General features: G+C 40.1%; 1 long non-coding RNA gene across 2 annotated transcripts in view; it reads left to right on the top strand.

The window, feature by feature from the left end:
- The first annotated feature begins 4,782 nt into the window (after nucleotides 1-4,782).
- The window catches only part of LOC126389376 (uncharacterized), an 85,222-nt gene continuing 62,920 nt past the window's right edge, over nucleotides 4,783-27,084 (top strand). For both annotated transcript variants that reach the window (XR_007569855.1, XR_007569854.1), the window contains exons 1-4: nucleotides 4,783-4,896; nucleotides 18,493-18,593; nucleotides 19,418-19,538; nucleotides 21,396-21,447. This is a non-coding gene — a long non-coding RNA (uncharacterized LOC126389376). The remainder of the gene's footprint in view (nucleotides 4,897-18,492; nucleotides 18,594-19,417; nucleotides 19,539-21,395; nucleotides 21,448-27,084) is intronic.

The following is a 27,084-nucleotide window of genomic DNA, read 5'->3' on the forward strand; positions in this document are numbered from 1 at the left end:
TGAGTCCTGACTTGAGACATGATTTGTCAGGTTTTAAAGGGATTTTGGCGTCACTAAAGTTTTAACAATCTCTCATAATTGTGTGACAAATGTAGACAGATTGTTCTATTTTTGAGCTCTGCTCCTAGCCTTTGTTTGATTTCTTTTTTTTTTTAGGGAGTGAGGGAGCAGCTCTCCCTCCTATTTTATTCTCTTTTCTTGTGTGTGACAGTGAACAGAGATGGAAAGTGATGAGAGAGAGATGCAACAACACAGCGTGTGTTGCAAACATTGTACTGTATTGATTGTTGGTTTTTGAAGCCATACCGCATGTGCACCAGTTCCTTACATAACGTACAAAATGTTAAGACTGTAATGTGGCGATTTGTAATTGATGAAAACTTTCAAAGATTACACGTTACAGGCGCAGATTGTTGGACTTCACCAAAACACATTTTCTTCTGCCAGATAAATGATAACGCTGCATAATTGTTTGCTGTCAAAATACAGTCTCAGAACTTCAGTGCAGATCAGTTGGCCTAATGCTCGCTGAAGAATGCCTGGGAGAAAAAAAAAAAAAAAAAAGATTTGGATGGTTTATTTGTCAAAACACAGTGTTCTAAGAAAGACAGAATAAAAAAACCCAGCATGCGAGGGATCATCTTCACCACGGGGACAAAAGACAAGATGGATCCCTCTACAAGTGCCACAACAAACTGTCAACTTAGAATAAGATTGTCTCGTCAGGCCTGCTTAAATAAGCCTGTTAACATGGCACTTTTGACATCTTGCAATGGAGTGCCATGTCAGGCAAAAGTGTTGCGTCTTCTCTTCCCAGGTGATGGCAAATTGATTTTTACACTGCTGCAATTTTTTGTCAAGCGACTGAATTCAGAGAGAGACAAAGATTTAGCATATCACACTGGGCAGCAGCAGCAGCAGCAGCACGGTGACAACAACAGAGATGTGTGTGTTCCTGTTTGGCTAACAATCCAGGTGAGCTTGAGAAATCGCCTGCTCGAGGGAACTACAGCACAAACTATAGCCTTTCAGTGACACCAGTGGTGATAAAGTAGTTAGCTGTGCTTTCATGAGTCCGGCGCTGATACAAAGAATGACAGTTGCTTTTCTTGTCTGATCAAAGGCTGCAGACAAGTGCTGTAGAATGTTTCTCCCTCCGTCCCCTCCTCCCTCCCCACCACCACCAAACCCTGTCTCTATCTAATGATAGTTGAATACATTGTCATCTCATTATCTTTGAAGAGGGGAAAGATCCCTCCCATATGAGTGGGCACTGTGTCTCTTGCCATCAGACGGGCCCTAAGATTGGTGAAGCGCATTCTCGTCTCATTATGTTGAGTGAGAGATATCAGACACATCCCATCTGCCTAACGCCTTCCACACACATGCCGCCATGCTTCAGCCATACAAGCTGGTACAGAAACACAGCAACGCTTTATCTGTGATTCTATAACGCAGCAATGAGACTTATATACTGAGCAGGCTCGGACAGTGCTGTGAACCACATCACTGTAACCATCAAAGAACCCCTGACTCTGAGTCTGCCTCTCACATCATCATTAATATTGCAGTATCATGTAATTTATTTCTTAATGGTTTTAAACTAGTACACAACACCCATTTACCCCCTGGTGACTGGCTACAAGGCTTTTTTCTGGTTGCTTTAAACAAATAAAAGAAGAATAAAAATCTGCAGCCCCTCGCAATTTTCCAATTTGCAAATCCTCTCTGGGGTAAAGACACAGCAGAGATACGGAGGGGGGAAACATTACAGGAACACATTACAGAATCACACAATCTGATGCAACGCCACCTTACACTGCAACCTCAAAAAAATGATCATGAGTGAATATGATTAGCTTCCTATACAGAAGTTTTAAATTAACTTTTTTTTCAATTCAGACATTGTAATTACATTCAGGAATAGTTTTGTGTGACTATTCTAATCGGAATGAATGGTGCTTAAAGCCAAAGAGCCAACAATAACTTGTGACAGAAATGCCAAATTGGTCCCAGTTTCTCTTGACTGACTCGAACAGATGTCATGGGCCGATTGCCAAAACATCTTATCGTGGACACAGTACAGTGAAGCCACAACACTGATCTACATGATGGATGTCAGATCAAAATGAATCCAGCCATGGTTTTACCAGCTTTGAATTCATGCATGGGGAAGCCTGTCAGGGGCGAGAGATGATGTGGACACTGGCTCTCACTGTTTGTCAAGATTTTACATCCCTCCCCCTCGCTACTCGTTTGAAGCTAGTCATCTGCTGTCTAGCAGCTTGCTGCCAATACGCCTGAGAATCTAGATTCAACATTTGTGGACTTCTTACAGGAATGAATGCAATTAGACTGTTTTGTGGGTGTAAAGCATCCCTTTGCATACACCATGCAATCTATCATTTTAATGGGCCTCAACTTTCCCGGGGAACACGCTTTAATTTGGTAACAACACTTGTCTATTTCTTATTTTACGCGTCTAATACTGACAGTAAACTAGTGACCCATCAGTGGCACATCTTTTCCGCAGCAGTTTTGCCTCTTTTGAAGGCTGGGCGGAATAAAAGAAATACCGAGCTAAAAACAGACTTTTGAAAGTTGAGCATCAAATGATGTTTTGACATCAAATGGGATAATGAGGGGGCATCAAAACCCTGAAGATCACCTACACAAACAGACCAAGTCTTTAAATGAGATGTGTTTGTTTTCTGACTGATACAGCCGTGACGATAAAGTTGCTCTTGTCCAACTCACTTTCTAAGCCTTCGCAACATCCATAATTCAGAGAGCATCATGTCCACTTCAATAACACAAGCTCTGGCTACCTTGAAGGACACACACAATATACATTTTACTGCCTCTTATTTTCAGATAAATCTTTGCAATGGAAGGGGAAAAAAATCCAGCGTTGCTTGTGTGCTACTATTGTGTCTGCTACGCCTCTTACCCCATATGATCTTTCTCTCGGCACATTACTGCTGCTCCTGCAACGCCCGCTTACGAATTGCCTCCAGAACTAAATCACTTCCTTTGTCAGACACGACTGCTTTTCTTTCCCAGACCCACTGCTTACTGCTATTGTTAGTGAAGATGAACAGCCCACGACAATTAAAGGTGTGGACCATTACTTCTGCTGTGAGGAAGGTTAGGCCTCGTGCTTTACAGCCTGGGGGGAGAACACCGCCGTATCTACATCTGTCATCCGGAGCCATAATGGAGAGCCTTGGAATGGATGAAGAGCCAACAACTGTCCACTGCTCTGCAGGCGTTGGGTCAGGTTTGTGCAGCCATGTTGGAGGTCTGAGGGATGCAGGGTGAGAATATTATGGAAATGTAGTGAAACCGTTAGAGAGACGAAGCAGGAAACACAAACACAGAAGTGCTGCTAGACCAACACAACACAATGGAAGTTTCCAGGGCACACAAACACTGATAAATATGTCTACCTCACCTCAACGAGCAGAAACTAGAATGCTTATTTTAGATATTAAGACATTGGCTTTACACTCAGGGTCAGCCTTCTAATTGCTAGCATGCTCATCAGTTTTAAATGTTTATATCTGGTATTGGGAAGTTACATGTAATGGAGTTAGGTAATTAGCCAAAATGACCTGGCCCAGAATCGGCCCAAACTCAGCATGCTGGATGAAATTAGCCATGCTGGGTCCAGGTGCCTGATTTGGCTGAGACTTGGTATGAATGACACTCCACGGTTGGGCCAAATCAGCTGGCCCGATTCCGGCTGCTGACACTGCCATCACTGGCCGTTATCAGAAATGACCTGGCCCAGCATTGGCCCAAACTCGGCATGCTGAATGAAATTAGCCATGCTGGGTCCAGCTCCCTGATTCGGCTGAGACTGGGTATGAATGATGCCCTAGAATCAGGCCGAATCACCTGGCCTGATTGCAGCTGCTGACACTGGATGAAATTAGCCAGGCTGCATCCGGTTGCCTGACTCAGCTGAGACTTGGCACGAATGACGCCTAAGAATCGGGCTGAATCAGCTGGCCTGATTCCGGCTGCCGACACTGCTATCACTGGGTATCACTGTGCATTACTCAAAGCGACCTGGGTCTGCAGTTGCCTGGTTGCGACCAGATGAACATGTCAAGGCGGGTGGCCATGTCATCAGACATAATGCCTTAGGGCTCAAAATTCAACAATACTTTACTCTGAAATCAGAAAAGGCTCTAACACTACTTTAAACTACACTAGTGAAAATGCTGTCAACATTGAAATGCTTTTTGTCAAACCCGACGAAGCCTCTTTACGTTAGTTATCGCAATCAGTCTTATAAGAAAAGTAATCAAAAAGTTATCAAATGTAATAAGTTGCATCACTTTGATGAAGTAAATAAAATAGTTGCATTACTTATTACACTTAAAATAGCGTAACTAGTATTCTGTAATCTTAAAAGTAACCTTCCCAACAATACCTGCTTTTTGTCACCTGTTGTTAACTGTGTTAAGGGGTAACCACTATACACCACCATGCACTGGTGGTGAACTTTCCAGTGTAGCGCGAAGACCGGCTTAGAAAACACTAATGTTAATGTTAATGTTCCCGCCATTTCTACATTAAATATCTCCATTTTATGTGCCTGCGGCAGCACCAGAGGCCGTCCACAATTTAAAAACTTAGGTATCTAAATTAAAAGGTCTACATGGGGCCATTTCCTGTTTCCATGTTTTGTTTCTGTGAATGACACCAGCTGACAGGAAGTAAACATGGACCCGAGCCGGTCTGTGCTGGAGAAAGGTCAGCAGGGGGCGCTGTGAGTTTAACCACAATGGTTACAACCGTGTTCACTGTCAAGAGCGACAGCAGAGCGGATGTCTGCTGAGTAAACACCGTGTTGTTGACTGCTGTCACAGTTTTGTAACTGTACAGGTAAGAGAACTGTAAACAGTTTTCATGGCAGGCTGGGATATGTGTATGTACTGGAAGGACTAACAGTTAGCATTAGCAGGTCGCGGGCTAGCGATTAGCATAACCGAGTAGCGCTAGCTATTAGCATAAATGACTAGTGGTAGCGAGCGATTAGCATAAATGACTAGCATTAGCAATTACAATAAGTAATTCACAGGCTACTGACAGTGTTAACAGTTAGCATAATATGTCTAACGTTAGCTAACGAATGTGGAGCATCCACGGTTGTTTATTCAGTGTTGTTTCATGGCTTTTATTGTGACCTATAAACTGTGTTTCATTTATTTCAGACTGTAAAAGTTAAATGTATTGCTAGTAGACGTACAGTAAGAGTAGAGTTTAAGCTGTTAGCTTGAGAATAATTAGGCTAGATATAAGAAAATAGTTAATTAAGCTAGGCCTTTTGTAATACCCAGCCAGCTTAATAATAGATAAACTGGTACCAGGGTACCCTTCTAAAATTAAGGTTAAATAAAAACCTATAGAGCAGTTAACAAGAGAATGGGTGGAGAATATTACAAAGTTGTGCAATTGCAGGTGGGAAAATATGTTATATATGCTTACTGTTATACTTTTGTACATATTTATTTAGGTGTTGACTAGGGGTTGCCCTGAAATAATATCACGATATTTCAGGGTAATTTTGCGATAACGATACTCTTGACGATATGACACATTAGTAAAAAATAAAAATTAAAAAAAATGTAATATTAATTTAGGAAAACAGAACTGCAACCAAATAAGTGACATAGTTTTTCATGATTTCACATTATGTATACAATATTAAAAGTTCAACAAAATAAGATCTACCACAACTTACACATTTAAACAGTTCCCAAATACAAAAATGTATCCTGGGATCTTTATATATATGTAAATAAACATGTAATTTCCCCCTCTGCCATTTCTCCTCTAATCATCACGCTGTAACCTGCAACAGGCTGTTAAGCTACGATAACATCACATAGGTTTATATTACCAGAGGTTTATGACAAAATCACCTGACGACACAGAGAGTTCCCTCTGAGTGATAGCTCACTAAAAGAGGCTGAGAAGTCTGGGGCTGTTCATAAAACATTCAGGACATCACAGTGTCAAGTCAAAAATATCGCAGGAATCACAATATTTATTTTTAGGGATGCACCAAAATCAAAATTTGTAGCCGAAGCCGAATAATATTAAACGCTTGGCCGAATACCGTGTACCGAATACCGAATGCCGTTCTTTAGTTTTTCATTAGTTTTTGCAGATGAACCCCCTCCAGATTAGTGTTGTCATGGTACCAAAATTTGGACCCACGGTATGATACCAGTGAAAGTATCACGCTTCTGAGTAGTATCAGGATACCACAGCAAAAATGAGGCAGATGTGCCTTTTGTCATTTATAAAAAGATAAATCACTTTTCTATAATACATCAATGATATTTCAGTGGAATAAATTACTTATTGACTTATTCATACTTCAAAAACAGCATCAATAAGTGATTAACATAGGGGGGATCAAAATAAAATAAATAAATAAAATAGAAATCAACCAGCCACCCTCCTCCCCTGACAAGTCCCTTCATAAGCAAATGCGAGTTCAGTGACGGACAGAGTAAAATATTGCCACACTGCCGACATTTTACTCTGTCTGTCACCGCACGCAGTTTGATTGCGTTATCAAAACATGCCGCTATTATTCAGCCTTGCTTTTCACTTATTCCACAGAATACCGAATGTGTGTTTTTTTGCAATATGCGGCCGAATATATTAGGTTACCGAATATTCGATGCATCCCTATTTATTTTCATATGATATTGAAAATCATACCAGTATTATCGTAAACGAGATTATAATGGCGCACCCTTAATGTTGACGATGGCCATGAATACAAATACGCAATGGTAAATCCTGTAAACTAATGTGTGTCACCAGTCTGGTCCAAGAGTTTTATTATGAGTTAGCAGTTGGGCAACAACACAGCACTGAGTGTTACAGTAATGTGAGTATTGCTGCTTATTTGGTTGAGAGGCTAGTCTAGGATGTTTTGACTTGGCTCAAGAGATGGAGGTGTGGGGATGCAGCTAGCCTCAACCAAAAGAGGCACAATGTGACTCCCAGTGACCCCAAAATTGCCTTAATTACACTGCATGTCGTGTCTTCTCAGCTGGCTTGATAATAATAGCCACCGGTAAACCTGCATTTAGGAGTCACCTGGGTGTTCTTTATTGTTGGAAGTTGTTTGAACCCCGCAGCTTTGTCGTAAAGATGGTATTTCTAGAGTGCTGTTGAGCTAGGTGATAATGGCCTGCAAAAATGGTCTAACTGTAGGTCGGCTGCTTGTTGAACCACACTGTCTTGTTTTACATTTCCACAAGTGTTAAATACAGAAGGTGTGATGTGTGGGTGTGGAGCCTTTGGAGTTGTTTGAAGGCAGCTTTGACAGAGCTGAGCTGAGCAACAAAAGGAAAGTAAGAAGTAATTGCTCATTTTTCCTGCTGTTGACTTACTATTAAAGTGCTTCTTTTCAATGAGAAATTTGTAATGAGTAATTGATTAAAATTTTTAAGTAACTGGCACAACACATGTAGTATATGGCTTGCTGCATTTCTATATTCCTAGTTATTGTCGCTGTCGAGTGTGCTGTTGGCTCACACAGACTGGGCACTATATGGTGCAGGATACTAGCTCAAATAAACATACCAATCTATACTTTCTTCTACTTTCTGTATCTGCAGTTTGTCTGTTCAAGCTGCGTATGTATTGTCAAATTGGAGGAAATGTTTCTTGGTTTGTGTGTTCTTCAGTTGCAGTGTGCTGAGCTCTTACGGCCACGATAGAATAAGAATCTAGAGGAAAAATGCAATGTTAAATCTTATGTTTACCCCACTATATCCACAATATGTTATTGTCAAAATAATATGAGATAATCACAGTGAAAACTGGTTAAAAAAGTTATTGTTTCATTCTGTATGTTGCTTCTACTTGTTTATTCTGTCTGTGTTCAGGTACAGTTTCCTGTGAAATGTGCTGGACTGCTTTAAAGGGACAGTTCACCCCAAAATCAAAAATACATATTTTTCCTGTTACCTGTAGTGCTATTTATCTTAATAGATGGTTTTGGTGTAAGTTGCAGAGTGTTGGAGATGTTGGCTGTAGAGATGTCTGCCTTCTCTCAAAAAATAATGGAACTAGATGGTACTCGGCTTGTGGTGTTCAGAGTGCGAAAAACCCCCCCACTTATATACTTAACGGAATTCAGAAATCATGACCCGGTTACTCAGAATAATCCATCTGTTGGTCAATTGTTTGGTTGTTATACTCTTATCCAGCCAAACTCTTATTGGTTGGACAATTGCTGGTGTTACTTAAATAAGGCCATGTGTCTCCTGAAGCGTTTCTTTATCCAGCTGAAAAATGAACGCTGTAGTTGTTTAGCACTTGTATTTGTTCTCTGTGTCGGTTGGTCTATGCTGTGTTTGTCTCGCCCCTTATCCACTGTGATGGAGCGGCTGGTGACAGTGATGAGCTCAGCGTAGCAAAGTAGTAAGCCTCTCTCTTGGATGCAACGGTACAGTGATATATTGGCAACCCCAGCGTTAATTTCAGTAGGGTCCAATGTGTCAGATTTTTCTCATCAGTCCTGTTCAAGATTTTGTGGTGAGACAGACCAGCGCACGCAATTGAGGTGGAAAAAAGTTAAGTGTGCACAGTTTATTTTTGGACATTATTACATTGGGCATGACATTTGTATTTCACTCAGGGCATTGCCTGGACAGAAAGTTAACTGGCCCTGGGCAGGACTTCATGCCCAGTCCTGACAGGAAAAAAACGCTTTGGTGGACACAAAATGCCACCAGGTTTGGTGCACTCAGTGTACTGTGGCAATTTGGTCAATCAGATCAGCAGATTTCCCCCCCCAGTTGAGGAATCGATTGAGTAGGTAGAATTTCAGTCAACCAAGATTTTCTCTGGTTGATTACAACCCTAGTAGGAACTTTTTTTTTTTCTGCCAAACTACACCTAGCAACTGTATCACAGTGCAGAGGGAAGCATGCAGTTTGATACTGCTAGGTAATGTTACAGCTCAGCCAGCGAGGCCGCCATTAATGTTTACATCTGGCACTGTCACAGGCCTTTCCTCCTGCGCGATGATACAGTTGGAAACTGAATCCTACGTTAAACTACCCACATCAAGGTCTTTGGATTGTCTTTAGTAACCCGGTCTTGAGTTCTGTAAAGAGACATTGCTGTTGAGTTTTTCAAATGTATTATTTCGGTCCTTTAAACACCACAAGCCGAGTGCCATCTAGTTCCATTATATTCAAGAGAAGGCAGACATCTCTACCGCCAGTATCTCCAACGTTTGGCAGCTCACACCCAAACAACCTCAAATGATAAATAGCACCTCAGGTAGGAGGAACAATATGTAACTTTCGTTTATGGGTGAACGGTGAATTTAAGGCACATAGAGCCTCAACCACAACAGAAAAAAGAAGAGAAATATTATAGTTTGGCTATATTGAGTTTTTGCTATTGAATGATATGAACAGAAGATGTTAAATGTGGTCCTAATGAAACCAGAAAATACAATATTTTTCATAGATTGGTTTCTAACAAATATAATTAGAGAAGTAATGTTGCTCATTACAAGAAAGAACATTTTATAAACCTAATGTTATCTGCTTTGCTGCTTTAGCTCAGTCTTGATTGTAACCGATATATTTGCAGGGAGATGCCATAACTATAACACCAAATGAACTTAAAGTAATATATGGTGAAACAGCTGTTTGACTCATTGACAAACTGACTGACCTGTTGATTGTTTTGCTTCAGATGAGCATATCTTGTACCAAGTCATCTTTGTCAGAAAACATACTGCAGTTAAGTGGGTTTTTTTCTGGCATCATCTTAGGTACCAGCATGTTGTGTTTGTGTGCATCACTTCCCAGAGACTCTGCTTTGATGATGAGTGTTGTAATAGGTGTAAAAGCTGGTGCTGTAGTGGCCAAAACTGCTTTTGTGCTACCTGATCCTCTTCCTCCTCTGTTTACAGTAAAAAAAAAGGTGGATTTCCCCTAGGAAAGTCCCGCCAGACATGAGTGATTAGACTAAGGCCCTTTTTAGATAGGAATTGTGCAAATTTGCAGGAAAGCCAAATCAGTCTTTTTTCAGCATTGGCAGTATAAAAACAAAATCGGGGAGTGTGACAAAATGCCGCCTACCTACTTTTGTTTATACAGAATGTGCCTTTTTCGGGGCAATGGGGGGCGTGAGCAAGTAACAAAACGTGTGATTCAGTGTGTGACATAAACAGTGACGTGGGAGGGAAGCCGCGGCTAGTCAGTCCTTCGGCGATTCTCTCGTAAATCGGCCCGTTCTTCACCATCCCCGTCATCTGACGGTTAATGGCCTCTTCGTTTGCGAGGGCAAGGAGGGCGCGCAATGCCTTGTCTCCCCAGTTGCTCATCTTTACAGTGTCTGTCAGGTTTGCGTTTCCCTCTTGCTACTAGCTGCTCGCTAATTCTTGCTATCAGCTGTTTCCTGTTTATCCACCGCCAGTGGCTCGCACGTGCGACGTCATTAACAGCTCCTCCCACAAGTCTTCAACAGCCCCTCCCGTTGCGGAAGGCCGCCTCGGTCTGTTTAAACTAAAAGGGTTCTGCCAATGTGACAACCCTACGAGGCGGAAAATTGGGCGCCTCGGATCAACTCGCCATTCCGCCTCTGTGTGTATAAACGCTCGCAGCTGGCCGGCAAAATGGCCCAACATTCGCAGAAAATCTGGCAGTGTAAAAGGGGCTTAACAAAAAGGAAATTCATTCATGTAAAAACTTAACGGATTACTTTAATCTTTAAATCACTTTTAAATCTTTCATATGTACCTTACAGTCGTGTGTCCTTGAATCAAATTCCCACACAGAAAAACAGTTAGGTTGAACCTACTTTAAATCATGTAAGACAATAGATACGTAACTCTAGATATGCATAGTGATGAAATGACAGTTATGTGAACACGACAAGGAAGTTCTAAAGCAATAACAAATGTGCAAGTACAATGGAGTGATATTGCAAAACTGAACACTCCTGCTACAGTGTTTCAGCTGTAGGCAATAGTCTGTGACTACCTACAGATGGGATCTGAACAGAGGCACACCAGGGTTGACTTAATCAATTTTTAGAACATTTTGTTTCTTGCTTAACCCCAGGCAATCAGCATCGCATGGGCAAAACCCACACAGCAGCCATATTGCCAGGAGGATTGCCCACGGTGGACAAAAGCTGAACCTTTCTTATCCTCCTATAGCCTGGTATCTGAATCTCATAGCATATGCATGCAGATAACAACTTCAAAAGATTAATTCTCATCTTACTACACACTTTTTTTTTTTTTTGCAGGAAACTCTCTTGTACTCAGAGTAGCCTAAGTCTTTTGTTACATAGCCTTTAGCTTGGTAAAGAACTTTCCCTTCAAATTCATCCTGAGGCTCATGCCTGATACCCCTGTTTGACGTGCAGTGGTGTTGAATTATTTAGGTTGAATCTGTATTTTGTTACTGAATGGAGTTGGATGGAATACTAAAATGTATCAAGTTATCTGATATGAAGGCTGTTTTGGGGGAATTAAATAAAAGATACTGACCTTATAGACAGTGGGGTTGTATACCTGATCATTACATAACTTAATGTTTCCCCTGTCTGCCCTTAAGCACGTCACATTTTAGTAAGTGAAAGTGCTTTAGGGAAAAATTGTCTCAGGAGTTTGGCATGTGAGCTGGCATTTGCATATTATATTTGCATATTCCAAATTTTCATTTTCATGAAAATGGCAAAGTAGGGGTGGGTGACAAATTAATTTTACTCAATGTGTCGCGGCTTGTTCCACATGAGATTTAAAGTGACTATATCGTGAACATCAAATATTAGTTATCATGTCATTTTTTTAAGCTACAGGTACAAACATACATCAGACCGCTCTGTCATGGGCGATAGTACAAGGCGAGTTGTGTGTTTTTATATTTGCAGGGCTCCAGACTGCAACCATTTTGTCGCATTTTGCAACCATGGAGCACCAGTGTGACAAATATTATTAATATATGAACTGGAGAGCTGTTAGTTTGTTTCCGGCTAACACGGAATTAATCCTCATGTTAGGGCTGGGCGATATAACAACTATGTACGATATATTGATAGATTTTCAAGCAAGATATAGATTTAGACAACAGCGCTCTATCAATATAGGGTGAAGTTGCGTCACATAACGCGTACCAGCTTGCATCTTTCCTCTCTAACACTCTCCACACAGCTCCGCCCAACTCACTCAGTCACAGGTTCTCCAGCAACACTCAGAGAGACACAGAGCTGCTCCTGCTCCTTTCTGTTAATTAATCTACAGTGCGACATTGGTCTATATGTTGCACATGCTACGCTAAATCAGTCTTTGACATGAAATTACCGCAGCACACTTGCAATCCAGCGCTGCGCTGCTAGTTTGTGTGGGAGGTGGATCATAACATGTCGCCGTTCTTTTTGGTAGTTATAGTCTATTGTGTGACGTGGAGACAGCGCCTGGATGCAGGTGATGTGTTTAAAAAAATGCAGCAACAACACAGACATTTCATATAAAATATATATATAGGTATATAACACAGACAAAGCGTCTCTTGCTCCTTCCCTCCCTCGGCCTCTCTGTTGATGCTATGTGCATAAAAAAGATTAATAGTCTAAATAAATAAAAAAATTTAAATCATTTTCCAGCATCATTCATTTGAAAGGACATGGAAAATGACTTTTTAACTCTGGCCACAAAGATTTTTAGTTGTTTCAAACTGCAATGGATTTAGGCCTACTTGATACTTTTATACTCATGTCATAGTTTTGTGTCCTGTGCTGCAAACCTTTAAACCTCTGTAGCTCCAGTGCTATGTGCAAAAAGTTAACATACAGCCCTGCTATTTATTTTATATAATTTATTTACATGTTGTGCAGCTGCATATTTTCAAACAGGGAAATAAAATCCCAGTCTTTGCATTTTATTTTGATTACAGTCTGTTTTTATAAAAGTGTGTGTGACATCTCAGATGTGGCTTTGATTTGCAACTGAAATCATGTAGCCCATTTTGTAGAAAACACCAAGATATATATCGTGTATCACCAGTCAGCCTGTAAATACCGAGATATGAATTTTTGTCTATATTGCTCCACCCTCCCTCACGTTTAAAGGTGTTGCTGTGACAGTTTAAGTTTCTGCTAACAGCTTCAAGTTCAACACCTCCAGCCTGAGACAAGCTGGGTGCTTCAGTAATTTGATTTATTTAATTATGACAGTACTTTATTTAGGTTTATTATTACACCACTTTATTTAACTTTATTGTATCAGTTGTTAATTCAGTATTTTTGTATTTAAGTAGTCTATAGAGGAGATTTAAAAATATCACAATATATATTTTGTATCATGATATAGCCTAAATTTTTCCAATAGTATTATAGGCCATATCACATAGCCCCATGGTAAAGTAGAGTCAAGTTATTAGGTCAGTGTATGCAATGTAGCATCACATACAGGCTTTGAAAAAGTAATAAAATAAAAGCACTAAAAACAAGAAGCAAAAATAAAAAACCCAAACAAAATAAAAATGTAAATATATTATCAGGTTGAATATTACATTTTTAATATATTCAGTCTCCTCTTTCTCTTCTCTTCTCTTGCACTGTACTGTAAGCCTTATGTCCTTCACAGCATAGGAAACCATGCATAAAGACCAGGCTTCCCAGCATGCCTCAGGCTTTCCAACATAGTTGCCAGCAGGATGCAACACTGTGAAAGGTGCTGCCTCTTTAAGTCTCCTGTGTGGCATGTTAAGCAATGGTAATCTGCCGCAGTGCAGACAATAAATTCCACTGCATAACTAAGCGTCGCCATGACATCGTACCTGGATGGAATATCATATGGGCAGATGGAGGGATAGATGGATGGAGGCCATGCCCCTTGCAGAATAAATATGTGTCCCCAGTGTTGACACAAACGGAACAAAATCTGACAACTAGTCGCAGTGTCACCACTTGTCCATGTGCTGTATCAGAGAGAAAAAAGAGGACTGTGCATTAATTATTTCCCCTAGCTTAGTGCCGGTTTGGTCAGCATGCGATTCATCTGTTCAGTGCAACAATGGAGCTCAATGCTATGACAAATCTGAAGGCTTGGGCTGTCTTCCCAGTTCCCAAAAGCTTAATAGTGTGCCATGTGGAATGATGTAATGCTAAAACACTGCAAAACTTGAGTGCTCACCAGCTTTAGTGAGGGCAGGGGAAAGAGGGAGAGACAGACTGGAGAGAGAGTCAGAGAGGGAAAGAGACAGAAGGAGACTCAAAGGGCCTGATTACTGCATATCATCTAGAATACAACTTGTACCACACAAATCTCTAGTGAGATCCCCATACTGTTGGAGTATGATAACAGAAATGAAAAGCTAGTTTGTGTTGGGGCTCTCTTAACGCAGCCGCCTCGCAGTGTTGAGGAAAGTGATCTTCGAATGTTCACTGCATGACTTAGACAGCAACTCTGCAGTTATTTGACAAACTGAAAGCCATTTCAGGCTGTCACAAGCAAAATTATTTGGAACACCCTGTAGCAAGGACCTATAATCCCCAACAAAGAAATGTTATTATTCACAACAGTGTGAAAAGAGACACACCAAATCTGCCCTGCACTAAGTATGGGTTTTGCTACGGGGTTTTGATCTTTTTTTTTTCCTCCGTTTTTTTTTCATGAAAGATATTAGACTGGCTTTTTATTCTTTTCACTTCTTTTAACTACAGAAGATTAAAGGTTGGTACTCTATAGCAACTGCAGTAACACTTGATAAAACAGCTCTTTGCATAGATATTGCTTCTTACATAAAGGAAACCAGTCAATGCAATTTTTGCGTGCGACAGCATGGTGTCAAACATAATGAGAAATGCTAAATCAGAGGCGATGAAATATAGAGATTGTTGCTCAATTGTTTTAATTCATTCGTATGATCTCTTCCATAAATATGAATACCACACCTCAGCATGCAGCACTAATTATTCAGATTGTTTAGAGGCTACACAGCATTAATACAGTGTTGCCTAAAAGTCAACTTTTACAGGCAGACAGTATAGTTAAGATATTAAATGACAATGAGTGACTTTTGATGAGTTTTGGAATGATTACTTTTAACAAGTATCCCACTACAGACTATTGAAACATGCCCTAAATTGTATTTTATAACATATCCGATTAGATTACTTAAACTAAGTAACTTATTTTAATCAATTTTGATTATTTAAAAAAAAAAAAAAACTTCGTATTTTCATGCCCTGGCTGTTCACCTCCTCTGCTGTTTAAAAATCTGTTTATGTGATATGCATGCCTCATATGAATTTAACACTATGTTCTAACAGCAAGCGAGTACTTGCTGTCTTTCCATGTTCGTACTTATAAACAGGAAACATGTACTTTATATTGCAGTATCCATTGGTAAGGTAATCAGAAACTTGTAGCTGCCTGGTGATCTCCATCCAGCCAGCTGCTACCTTATATGTTTTTTTTGTAGTGAAATTAGGAGGTGTTATATAATAACTTCTCATTTTAAATTTACAAATCAGCCACTTCTTGTCCATCACAGAGCTTTCAAAGCAAGCAACAGGAATGAATGAAAACAGGGCATCTGACAAAAGTTCAGCTCAAAACAGCAGGGTGTCTGCAGGTCCTTAAAAAGTCTTAAAATAAGTTTTCTTAATATAAGGCCTCAAAGGGATAGTGCACCCAAAAATGAAAATTCAGCCATTATCTACTCACCCATATGCCGAGGGAGGCTCAGGTGAAATTTTAGAGTCTTCACATCTCTTCCGGAGATCCAAGGGGAGAGGGGGTAGCAGCACAACTCCACCTAATGGAGGCTTACGGCGGCCCAGATTCAAACGTCCAAAAACACACAATTGAACTTTTTAGCCTCATTGTAGCCTGTAGCTCTAACTGCCTCTCTGTACTCTGCGCTCACGTGTGCACGCTTGCGCACAAGACCAGCGAAAGCACGTGAACACACATGAACGCGGTGCCCATGTCTTGCGCAAGCATGCACATGTGAGCGTGGTCCACAGAGAGGCAGAAAGAGCTGGAGGCTACAATGAGGCTAAAAACAGAGTTTAAATTATGTATTTCCAAACAACTTTTTATGTCGGGGCTTCAGGACACTTGGATCACTATGGATGAGCAGTATGGAGATATTTTGTGGTTTCAGTTATGTGTTTTTGGACATTTGAATCTGGGGCGCCATCAGCCTCCATTAGGGTGGAGTTGTGCTGCTACCCCCTCTCCCCTGGGATCTCCGCAAGTGTTGTGAGGACTCTGAAACTTCACCTGAGCCTCACTCGGCATATGGGTGAGTAGATAATGGCTGAATTTTCATTTTTGGGTGCACTATCCCTTTAAAAGTCTTAAATTGTCTTAAATTCAGATTCGATGGGTCTTAAATATTTTTGGCCACATTACCGTAGAAATTTCTCCAGCCTGACCGACCCAATGACTATTTACAATTATTGGACAGACCGAAGAAAATTTATTTTTTACAGCGTTATTTCTCTGAATATTGCAATGATAAATAGCATTTTTGACAGTGACGCGATTTTTTTTTTTTTTTTCTTTTTTAACTTAAGCTCACCCAGTTATAGTCATTTTTCCTTACTGCTCTGTTTTTCCACACGTATCTATGTGTATTTCCATTGCAGGTTTAGTCTTAAATTTCATGTATGATGGTATTAAAAAGGTCTTAAAAAGTCTTAAATTTAACATGGTTATATCTGTAGACACCCTGGAACATTCCAGTATAACAAAATGCAAACAAACGGACTCTTGTGCACGTCTCATTCAGTTAGGACACAGTGTTAGAGCAGATACACAAAAACAAATAAAGTAATCCCTTCAAGTAATCTACTTTAAAGACTTCCAACTCTCAAAAATTTAAAATTTTACTTTGTTAAAAAAATAGGCCAACCATCCACATCCGGTTAATGGTTTTCTATAAACAATGGTGAGGTATTACAAGAACAACAATTTGTTCCAAGAAGTTTATGCAACCCACATCACTGTGGCATTTAAATCACTTGAAATGAAAATCTGATATGATTATTTTTATCTAGCTCTGCAGTCTGTGGGCATATTATGGTCTCATCTCACACTGAGCAAAACATGCACAAGGAATACATATCAGAGCTCGATCAGAGAATTCCAGAGATTAATCGTCGTGAGCTGCAGTTTTTTATTATATTACCAAGCAAATTACATTATGTCATTAGGCAACATAATTGCAGTTTGTATTTTTAAATTGTGACTTAGAGAAAAACGTAAGATCCAAGGTGTAATGAGGTTTGATTCTTAAAAGGTCTCGTAAGAGTAGTTTCCTCATGGTAAGTCTTTATTATTGCATGGTACAGAAATCAATTACAGTTTTATAGAGAACCTTGATCCCTTTACAGGGAATTCAGCAAGGAACACTTTGCATTTTTACAGGTCCTCAGGATTTAGACAGCAAGGAAATTGGTGACATGTTCAAGGTGTTTCAAAGCCAAATGCATGCTGGGACAAGCATCTAAATAATAATAGTAAAATTAATAATGAAAACCGACTCCAGTATAATTCCTGAATACAATGGCTAAAACTCGATTCAAAAGTACATATTGAAATACTTTTTTTGTGGCTTTTGTGGTGACTGTATGACAAACTTGGTATCCTAACATTCATGGTCAATTTTCTATTTCAATTCAGATCCAAGACCAATTTGTTGCAGCCCGTAGAATCACGCTCTTTACTATGCATGGCGTTCTAATACCCTTAGCCCTTTTTGGACAAAAGGCAGAACAGAGAGCCAGGGGCATTTCATTTCATGCTCTGCCTCCTCAACCCCAGATGTTCACCTCGAAAACATCTCCACTGATACAGGTAGAAGCTTAATGGCCTGCAAATTGCCCCGAGCTCAGGTAATGAAATGCAACCTCTGTATAATTTTAATTGAGAACTCTGGATGGAAATCAAATGATAATGTGCTCCATGCATGGAAAGTTTTCAAGTAACAGTAAAATTTGTGTCTGGTGTGTAAGTGCAGCCCAGGCTAAGGTAAATGGCTTTTTCCTTGTGAGCCTCTCTCCATTTTAATTGTGGATTGCACGGTGTAATAAACGGGTTGGTCATGACTTAGCATCTGGTAAATGAAGCAGAGGATGTACACACCTCTGAATGCACAATGGTGCTCCATATTTACAATTCAATCCGACAGGGTGCCTATTAGAAGCCATAAAGCTGCTCAACTGTTAGATAAGATACCCTCAATAACCCCCAACCCTCCTCCTCCTCACCGCCACCCCCCTTTCACAGACACACACACACAGACACACACACACACTGAATTCCTGCACTTAACGCTGTTCAGCCAGTGCATCTTCATTATATTACATGTTTTCTCTATGTTGCGTATTGCAGGTATTTGTTGTACTTGATTAAGACCAGCACGGAGCAGTGCCCTTATATGTAAGCACCTGTTCTTGTTTCAACAGGGTCGCAGTAGATGGCAACCCAAACAGCTGACAGTTGCACAGAAAGAGGAAGGCAGAGGCTTGAGAGTCCCAAAAGTGTCGGCATCAGAGCTTCTCTGAAAGTGAGTGTCTACGATTCATTTTGGCGAGCTAATATTAGCTGCTGTTATCAGCACAGTCAGTGAGCCAGTGAAATCATCTTTATTTTGGCATGCTGTTTCCTAAAACTACTCTGCAGTTTTCACCAAGTTGATTTAGACGTCGTGCTTAATGTTATGACAGAAGACATTTTGGGACTGTGAGGAAATGTTTTGACAAAACATCCCTGACATCATTTAACATAGCCTAAGACAGTGGTTCCCAACTGGTGGGTTGCGGTCGAAGGGTCGTAAAATGTTTGTATAAAGCACCTTAATTTTGAAGTACAGTGGCTGACCACAGCTACTAACAAAGACAGCAAACTAGCTCGACAACCTAGTCAAACGCAAGTATGGCTATGACTATATTGAACTTTTGGAACTAATGACTAAGGAGCCATCTGGACCCCGTGGCTAGACTAATGGGGAACCACTGGACTAAGACTCCCAGAGTGTCCTTGTATGAGGGCTAATAACTAGCATGTTTGAAGAAGTTCTCAAAAACTTTAACTGTTACTTAAACATGCATTTTTGGCCATTGGAGGCAGCACAACAATCTATAAACTCAACACTGAAATGATACTTATGAAGTTGATATGACAAATGGGTTAGCAAACAGTTTACCTGTTTGAACATCCAGCAGACGTGTAGCAACATTAGCATTCATTTAGAATCATGTTTCAGACAACTTGGCAGATTTAATTTCAGTATTCACTTTGCTTTGGTCTCTATGGTGGTCTCCACCATAGACTGTGTAAAAGGAGTGGACATAGCCACTGTGACATCATGCCTTTGTTTGTGGACTACAGTTTTGAAGCCACAAGTTGGGCATTTTGGCCATCGCCATCTTGGTGTGTTGGATCCAGAAGTGACCATATTCGGATGACAGGGTGGAGCTGTGGTGGATCTCACTGAGAACCCAATCACAAGGTAGCGACACCCTAAAGCATACCCTACTTTATTGTTATTTTACTTTAAATGGGACCATAATTTACAAAATGAACATGCTGTTGGATAAAGACTCAAAACTAGTGATTTAGACCATAAACCGCTTTAGAAAATGTTTACTGAGGTAATAAATCAAGTGAAAAGCAGGAGCATTTTGTCACAGGGCCTTTGCCAAACTGGACTCCCACTCCGTCATGGAGTGTAACTCTGTTTGTAGTCACCTTCACAGCTGAATGAAGCACCCTTCATTAAGGTGTAGGGTATAAATACAGTGACAAGCTTTGGGACAAACTTCCCTCTCTGCGGCGATTAAAGGAACTGTCATTGTTACCATGGATAAAGCTTAGTCCCATTAAATGTGCTTCATATGTATTCGTGTCACTTGTATGTGATCTGTAGGCCATGTGCTGCTATTTACTTGAATTTTTGTATGTTATTTTTTGTCACTAAGATAAATAAATACAAGGATAAATAAGTAGGCTAAGTAAATCAATAACTAACATACATAAATGTGGGGAAAAAAATTAATCATAAGCTTCTTTGGTGGCATTTCTTTTGTTTTTCTTTTGTAAACATCTCGTTTTTTTCACCCTGATTTTTATAAGCTTCTCGGTTTTTGCAATAGTTGCTGCAACACTTTACAATAAAATAAACAAGACTACTGTTTTCTAGAGACTACAGAAGGATGTATTTGATCCTTAGTACAACGTAGCATTAAGGTGTGAGGGTCTGTATGATGATATTTACTGTCTGTCTTAGTTTGAGCAGCTTAAGGAGTGTAATGCAGTTACACGGAACTTAATTTGTAAGGAGCATCTTGCATGATGAACACAATACGGCAGTGCACATGGTCAGTAAGTCAACATCGATGCAGGCTCGTGTTGGAGGGTTTTATAACACACTTACCCTTCACTTTACAGTTTATAAAGAGTATCGTCTGCAAAAGTGAAAGCCAGGCGCAGATTTACTCTGCTTTGCGATCACCTCTTTATATTTACCAAGTTTTTTTGTGGTGCTGTGTTTTCGATTTTCATAGGTTCCTCTTGGATGCGTGCTGCTTACAGTCTGTTACCAGGTAGCTGCCTTTCATATAGTCCTGCCCTCACCTGGGTGCTGTGTCAGGGAACTCCCTGACCTTAGTAAAATAACATGAAAACATGAAAATAGAGGCAGAGGATAGGGTCTCTGCAGATAAATACACAGTCACACACCTCCAGTGGGTCATAAGTTATGATTGAGTGGAGTTACTTTTATATGAGTCCATACAAACCCTGCATAGTGTACCTTTAACACTGAACCAGAGCAGTTAAGTTGCCAGCCTTCATCCTCCTCTAAGCTGTGGTAAATGAGGTTTACTCCACAAGTTTGTTGATGGAAAACAGGTCAAAGTCAACAGGTGTCAGCGATGCGGAGACGCTGTGGGCGCACTGCACTGTGGGACAGGCTGGAAGGACGCAGGGCAAACCAGATGTTGTCAAACTGTCAAATGAAGCCCCGCCATCGCGACAAATATAGTATTTGAGCCAAAACTTCAGTGACAATGACAAGATTTAAAAAAAGAAAAAAGGAAAAAAAGTGCGGATGTTGAGATACAGCTCAAGTGTTTGAATTACTACAGAGAGCCAGGCTTGTGAACAGTTTACCAAAAAGCAATTTATATACAGCAAATTATATGTCTTCTTGGCTGTGTCATTTGACATGAGGTGCAGAAGTGCAAACTAACTGAAGTGCTGGTATCATCTCCAGACACTACTGCTTATTTGTCACCTGTCTCACCTCTCCCAGATGTTCACAAGAGTCTTAATGACATGCTGTCTCTCTCTTCCTCCCTCACTCCAGCCTTCTTCAGGACGAGGATGAAATCCGTGCTCTGCTTAAAGTTGACTCTCAAGTATGTTGCACATGTACACCAGCACACACATACGCACACATAGATACATACACTTAGGGCATGGATGGACCATATTCGGAAGCCTTCTGACAGGCAGCAGGTGATGGCGCCAAGGCCAGCTGCTCCTGCCCCACCTCTGCTCAGCTGTCCGAGCCCAGAGCAGCCTTTGAACAGCCTATTACCCCGACACAGCACCGGGGGAAAGCAATCAGCTCCAGAGGTACACCGCTCTCACACCAGATGGTGTGGGAGATGAATCGAGCCATTATATTAGTGCTGGATAATTCCTCAGATGAAGCTAATTAAAAAGAAAAATAAGTGCTATCCTCCCTCTTCTTACCTCCTTTGCAATCTGAATGGAAGCTCCACTGACACTCTTTCTCTTCACATAAGAAAGACAAAAATAGTCTTTTTCAGATTCTTGCCGATTATTTCCTCCAAACCTCGAGACATGCGAAGTTTCTTTATCAAATGACATAGCCAGCATTTATAAAACACCTGTTCTTAACAGAAATAATTGACAGCACAATCTGATGCTTCTTTTTCAGACAATAAAGGATGTTGTTGACAAAGTAGACACGCTTTACACACTGCAACCTGTGTATTTTAATTAAACTGAATAAGATCATAATCTGATGAGATCATCGGCTCATTACTGTTTTTATCTCAATATGTTTATAATGCTTTGGGATTTAACACTTAAACTGCATGTGCAGTTAGATTATATAGAGACGCTTTTATAAAGATATTAAGCACATTAGGAAACATGAAATTCTTTTGAAATAGGGGAGCTTTCGGCAGCGTCTAAACAGTACAGATTTTATAATAACCTTTTTTTCCATTCATACTGAATGTCACTCATTACAGTACAAAATAGAGGCACAGCATCTTCTCAAATGTGCCTTCATTATTTCTGAAGTTCACATGGCCAGCTGTGAAATTAACTGTGTCCCTGCTATTGTTTGTAGTCACACCTTGAAAAATGCAGCTGAAAAAGTATGTTAAAGAGCTCTGTAAATATGGTACCTGCATTGGCTTAAGCCCAAGCAGACAGAGACAGGCGACACCAGAATGTGAATCTCAGTTAGCTTTAAAGGATTTAGGTAAACTCTGAAACAGTGCTTATTGCTCTCTTATCCACTTTTGTGTTAATGAAAAGCATGTCCTGAATCTGTCAAGGGAGATTAGGTGAATATCATTACTATTGTCCTTTTGCCAATGTAGATTCACTGTATCCACAGGGATTACAGTCCAACCCATCCCAACGTGTATTACCTCTCTCTGCCGAGGAAACTTAAGAAAGGTTGAGCTGATGATAAGGACTAGAAATCATGTGTCATTTCAGACTGCATCAAATTCTGAGAAGTGGATCCTATTTTTGACTGCACCAATGCCATCCATTGTCCCCATATCGAAGTACTGAACTTCAGATGGAAGACTCCTTGACCATGATGTCTGTGCACTGGTTTTAAACACAGTCATCTTCTAAAGAGGTTTTTGTGTATTGGAAATCTGATTTTAGTTTAATTTTGACAACAAAAAAGGAGCACAAATTTATTATGAATTGAAAACAATAGATCAGTGATTCAAAGACAATAGAGCATAAGTATAGACATCGTACCTATATAAGTCTTTAAAGACATATACTGATATTAGGGATGGGCATGAGTACTCGAGTACTTTATTTTGGTGTCAGTGCTTGTTCAACATATACAGTAATTGCTGCCCAACCTCCCACATATGAACATGACTTCGATATATTTTTACTAATGAAATCGGTCGACAGATTCATCGGTTTGGCTGATAAATCGGCGCTGATAGAACTTTATATAAACTATCGTTAATGGTGGAACAGGGCTCCGATAGAGGCTGTGATGTTGGTACGTCCGTAAGGCTTTTGCACGGGGTATTTCACATGCAAATACAAGTAATGTGTGCTGTAGATAATTTGTATGATTTAACTAAACCAATATAGAACAGCTTTACTTCTTTATTAGGGGCATAATACGGTTGCTGGTTATAGAATAGCAATATGTGCTTTCTGTGTGAAATTAATTACTTATAATCTAAAGAACTATTAGGTGACTATTAGGTGCAGGTGTTATCTGCAGATTAATCGGCTATCGGCTTTTTCCAGCTCCAAACTGTTGTTATTATATCGGCCATTGATAATCCACTATCGGTCAACCTCTAATTACAGTGGGTTAAGTAAAGTTATTGCTTTGCTCAACATATCCATGCCCCGCTGTCACTCTTTCTCTATTTGTCTAGTACTGCTGCGCGAGTGCGAGCTCCGCACCAAGGAGCAGTTGGAACAGACCCACACACAGTGACAGGGCTAAGTCTTAGCGTTACATGGCTAACATTTCCTAACTGTTATTAACAGGTTTAATGGCAGAGTCGAGACGTTTATGTGCGTTTATGTGAGTTTGTCGGGACCTTTAAACGGCTGCTGCTGTGTAAGCTCATTTTAACCAGGTAGATGTTGAACTGACCAGGTGGAGGGCGGCTCCAGACTCCGGAGACTGTCCTACAGTGCTGCATCTAACCTATGCAAGGGAAGCAGCAGAAAGTTTGCTGATTTTTCTCATGTTAACTTGGAATTTAAGGTTTAATAGGCAAAATGAGGCCTGGCTGTTTAATAAATTAATTTCAATTTGCACTAGCTCTCCGTTCTTGGCCAATTTACATTCCTATTTTTATTTCATAATAATTTAATGCCTGTACTCGAATATGGAAGTTACTAATGCCCATCCCTAACTGTTATCAGCATGTACATAATCTAATCCAAATACTTAAAGGGAGAAATATCTGTGCCTGCGGTGATCCAGTCAGGTCTGTAATCTACTGACGAGAGCAGATTCCAAAAATAAATGTCTTATATATTCTAACCTTTATTAATAGACAACACTTCCAGTTTTTCATATTTTAGTCCATAAATTACAGTATATGTTTGTAGGCATCAGTTCTGTAATACTCCGTCTGTGCCAAACCAGCTTTTGTCAGTCTTTTGTGTAAAAAAGTTTTCAGTTGCAGCCCTCAAAAATAAGCCTTTTTCAAATTCAGTCTTTCAGCTACTTAGGAACTCCTTCTCTATCTCTCAGTGGCCCGACACCACAAAACAGACTTCCTGTGTTGATGTTTCCTTTAAATGGCACCAAAATCCATATCAAGGCAAAATTATTCGTATTCAGCACCGAGCTGTGCTGGAGCTTAACTCTCGACTTGGGCACAACATCAGTAATATTTAAATCACTCATCTCTAACTCCTGCCCCATAGCTTTTGAAATCAGGGGCAAAAAGCTCTTGGCCTTAATTCCAAGAAAATGGACAGGTTCACCTGCCAATGCCTGGAGATAGCTTGAGGGCTTTTCCATTAAAAATTACAGCAACTGAATTATATTTTTAAATGAACTTATTAAATGAACTATATCTTTATATTTACATTCACACAGGGCGCCTTGAGATGAACTTGGCTACACATTCAGACGTATGTAGTATAATAATTTAATGCTCTTGACATTTTCTTTTGGTGAAAAACGCTGTTTTAGTCTCAAATACTTTTAAAATTCTCTCAGAGTAAAGCTGATCTTAAAAATTCTGATTATACCCACAATAAAAGATTTACAATATGATTAAAACAATCTAAAGTCTCATTTCTTTGTTGCATCTTTCAGAGCTGAACTGAACTGAAGTTAATTCACAGCAGCAGTAAATAATGGCACATGTCAGTTCAGAGGAGTGAATCCCAGTTATCAAAGGTCACACAGCTTAGTTGAACACTTCCACTGCAGCCGATGCAATGTTTAGAGTTGAGAGCAATGTTCTTCGCACATGTTCAGCATTTTAAAAAACTCAACCAAAAAAAGCCAGCTGAGGATGTCAGCTCGAAATAGAAAAAAGTCGAACACATCCAGAAAATGCAAAGCAGCCAATTATGTAGTCTGTGTAAGTTGGTGTTAGTCGAAAATACATCACAGGCATGCCAGTTGCTGTCTGTGAACTGTTACACCAGATACACTTTATTTTAAGGCACATGTGCGCTGGTCAGCAATGGAAACGAGTCAACAGAGGAGTTAACCTCGAGCCCGTCATTAAAAACAATACCCCATTCTGCAAAACTTCTCATGTAACTAAAATGGAACAGTGTAAAACTGAATCAAGCCCTCTGCTCCACCAATTTTCTGTTACTGACAGAGGAGCAAGGCTTCCTTTGCAGATCCATCACTGGCACCTAAGTGTTAGTCTAAACACGGCGCAGACTAAGGGAATTTAAATGTGTAGATTTTCCCACCTACAGAACGCCATTTGTTTTAAACCAACAATGCAGTCAGGAGAAAAATGGTCAGTTTGAAATAAAATAATGTCTTAAATGTCTAAGAATTTGAATGGTGTTTCACATTAAAATTCAGATATTACTGGGCACACCAAGGATCATCTACCTGTGTCTCGTCAAGATAAGTTAGGTACTTCAAACTTAGCTCAGAGCTTTGAGGAGGACTGAAGGCACAAATGAGATTGTCAGTGCCACAGGTTACAGGCTATCCCCGGAGCTAAGATGCGTTTAAAAATTCATAGAGTATCGATCCTTCCACTGGAGCAAAGTAAAATACCACATATAAAGGCAATATTGATGTATACAGTACTTGAGGTATAATGTTTGAGATATAAGTTCAGGAGACCACATATTGTAGGTCCAAGAGGAGGCCTGCTTGGGTCTTAGCTATTACTGGTGTGATGTGTAAGTCCTCCAACCTTTGTGCAGAACGGCTTTTTTAGTTGACACAGGAGAGAAAGAGGAAAGTTGGGGTATAAGTACGGTGGCTGTCAAGGGCAAGCATGCTATCAGGAGCATCAGGAGGAAGGTGCTGCAGCTTTAGAAACACTGACAATTCAAGAACACATGAAAACAAATGAATGTAAAGGGCTGCAGAAAGGCAAAGCAAATACATTAACAGTAAACCTGCTGCAAACACAGAAACTCTGGATGCACAATAATTTTGGCATGCCATAAATATTGGCCGATATTGGCTTTAAAATGAAATATTGTAATCGGCGAACATGCTGATAATATTGCTATGTCATCCTTATTGGCCAATATTGACTTTCAAAAAAAAAAAAAGTAAAAAAAAAAACCTGGCTCATGCACATCTTTTGAAGAGTCTCCTGAACAGGTGCGTAGGAAAAGAACTTCGTCAGGCAGATTAGCAACTCTGCCTGACGAAGGTTGTAATGACCGAAACGTAGCTGCCTTGTCCCATTAAATATTAAATTAAATTAAAATTAAGTTTGGCAACAGTGTGCGGGAATCTTTTTTCTTTCTTGACCCAATATTGACTTTAAAATGAATTATCAGAATTGGGACACATGCTTTTTCTTAATTTGCACAATGAATGAATCTTACATACATTTAAAAGTATTGTATTTCACGTCTCCATCTGCTGGTGGCCCATCAGGATAAGCGCATGCATGCATGATATGATGTTAATTCCACTACAGAAGAGACTTAATGATCACTAAAATAAGTTAGGGAAAAGAGTGGATATATTGATATCGGTATCAGTTATCTGTCAAATGAGTTGTTGCATATTGGCATATCGGATATCGGCAAAAATCCCATATCTTGCATCCCTAACA

The sequence above is a fragment of the Epinephelus moara genome, chromosome 4 (genome assembly GCF_006386435.1).
Source record: "Epinephelus moara isolate mb chromosome 4, YSFRI_EMoa_1.0, whole genome shotgun sequence".
Lineage (NCBI taxonomy): Eukaryota > Metazoa > Chordata > Actinopteri > Perciformes > Serranidae > Epinephelus > Epinephelus moara.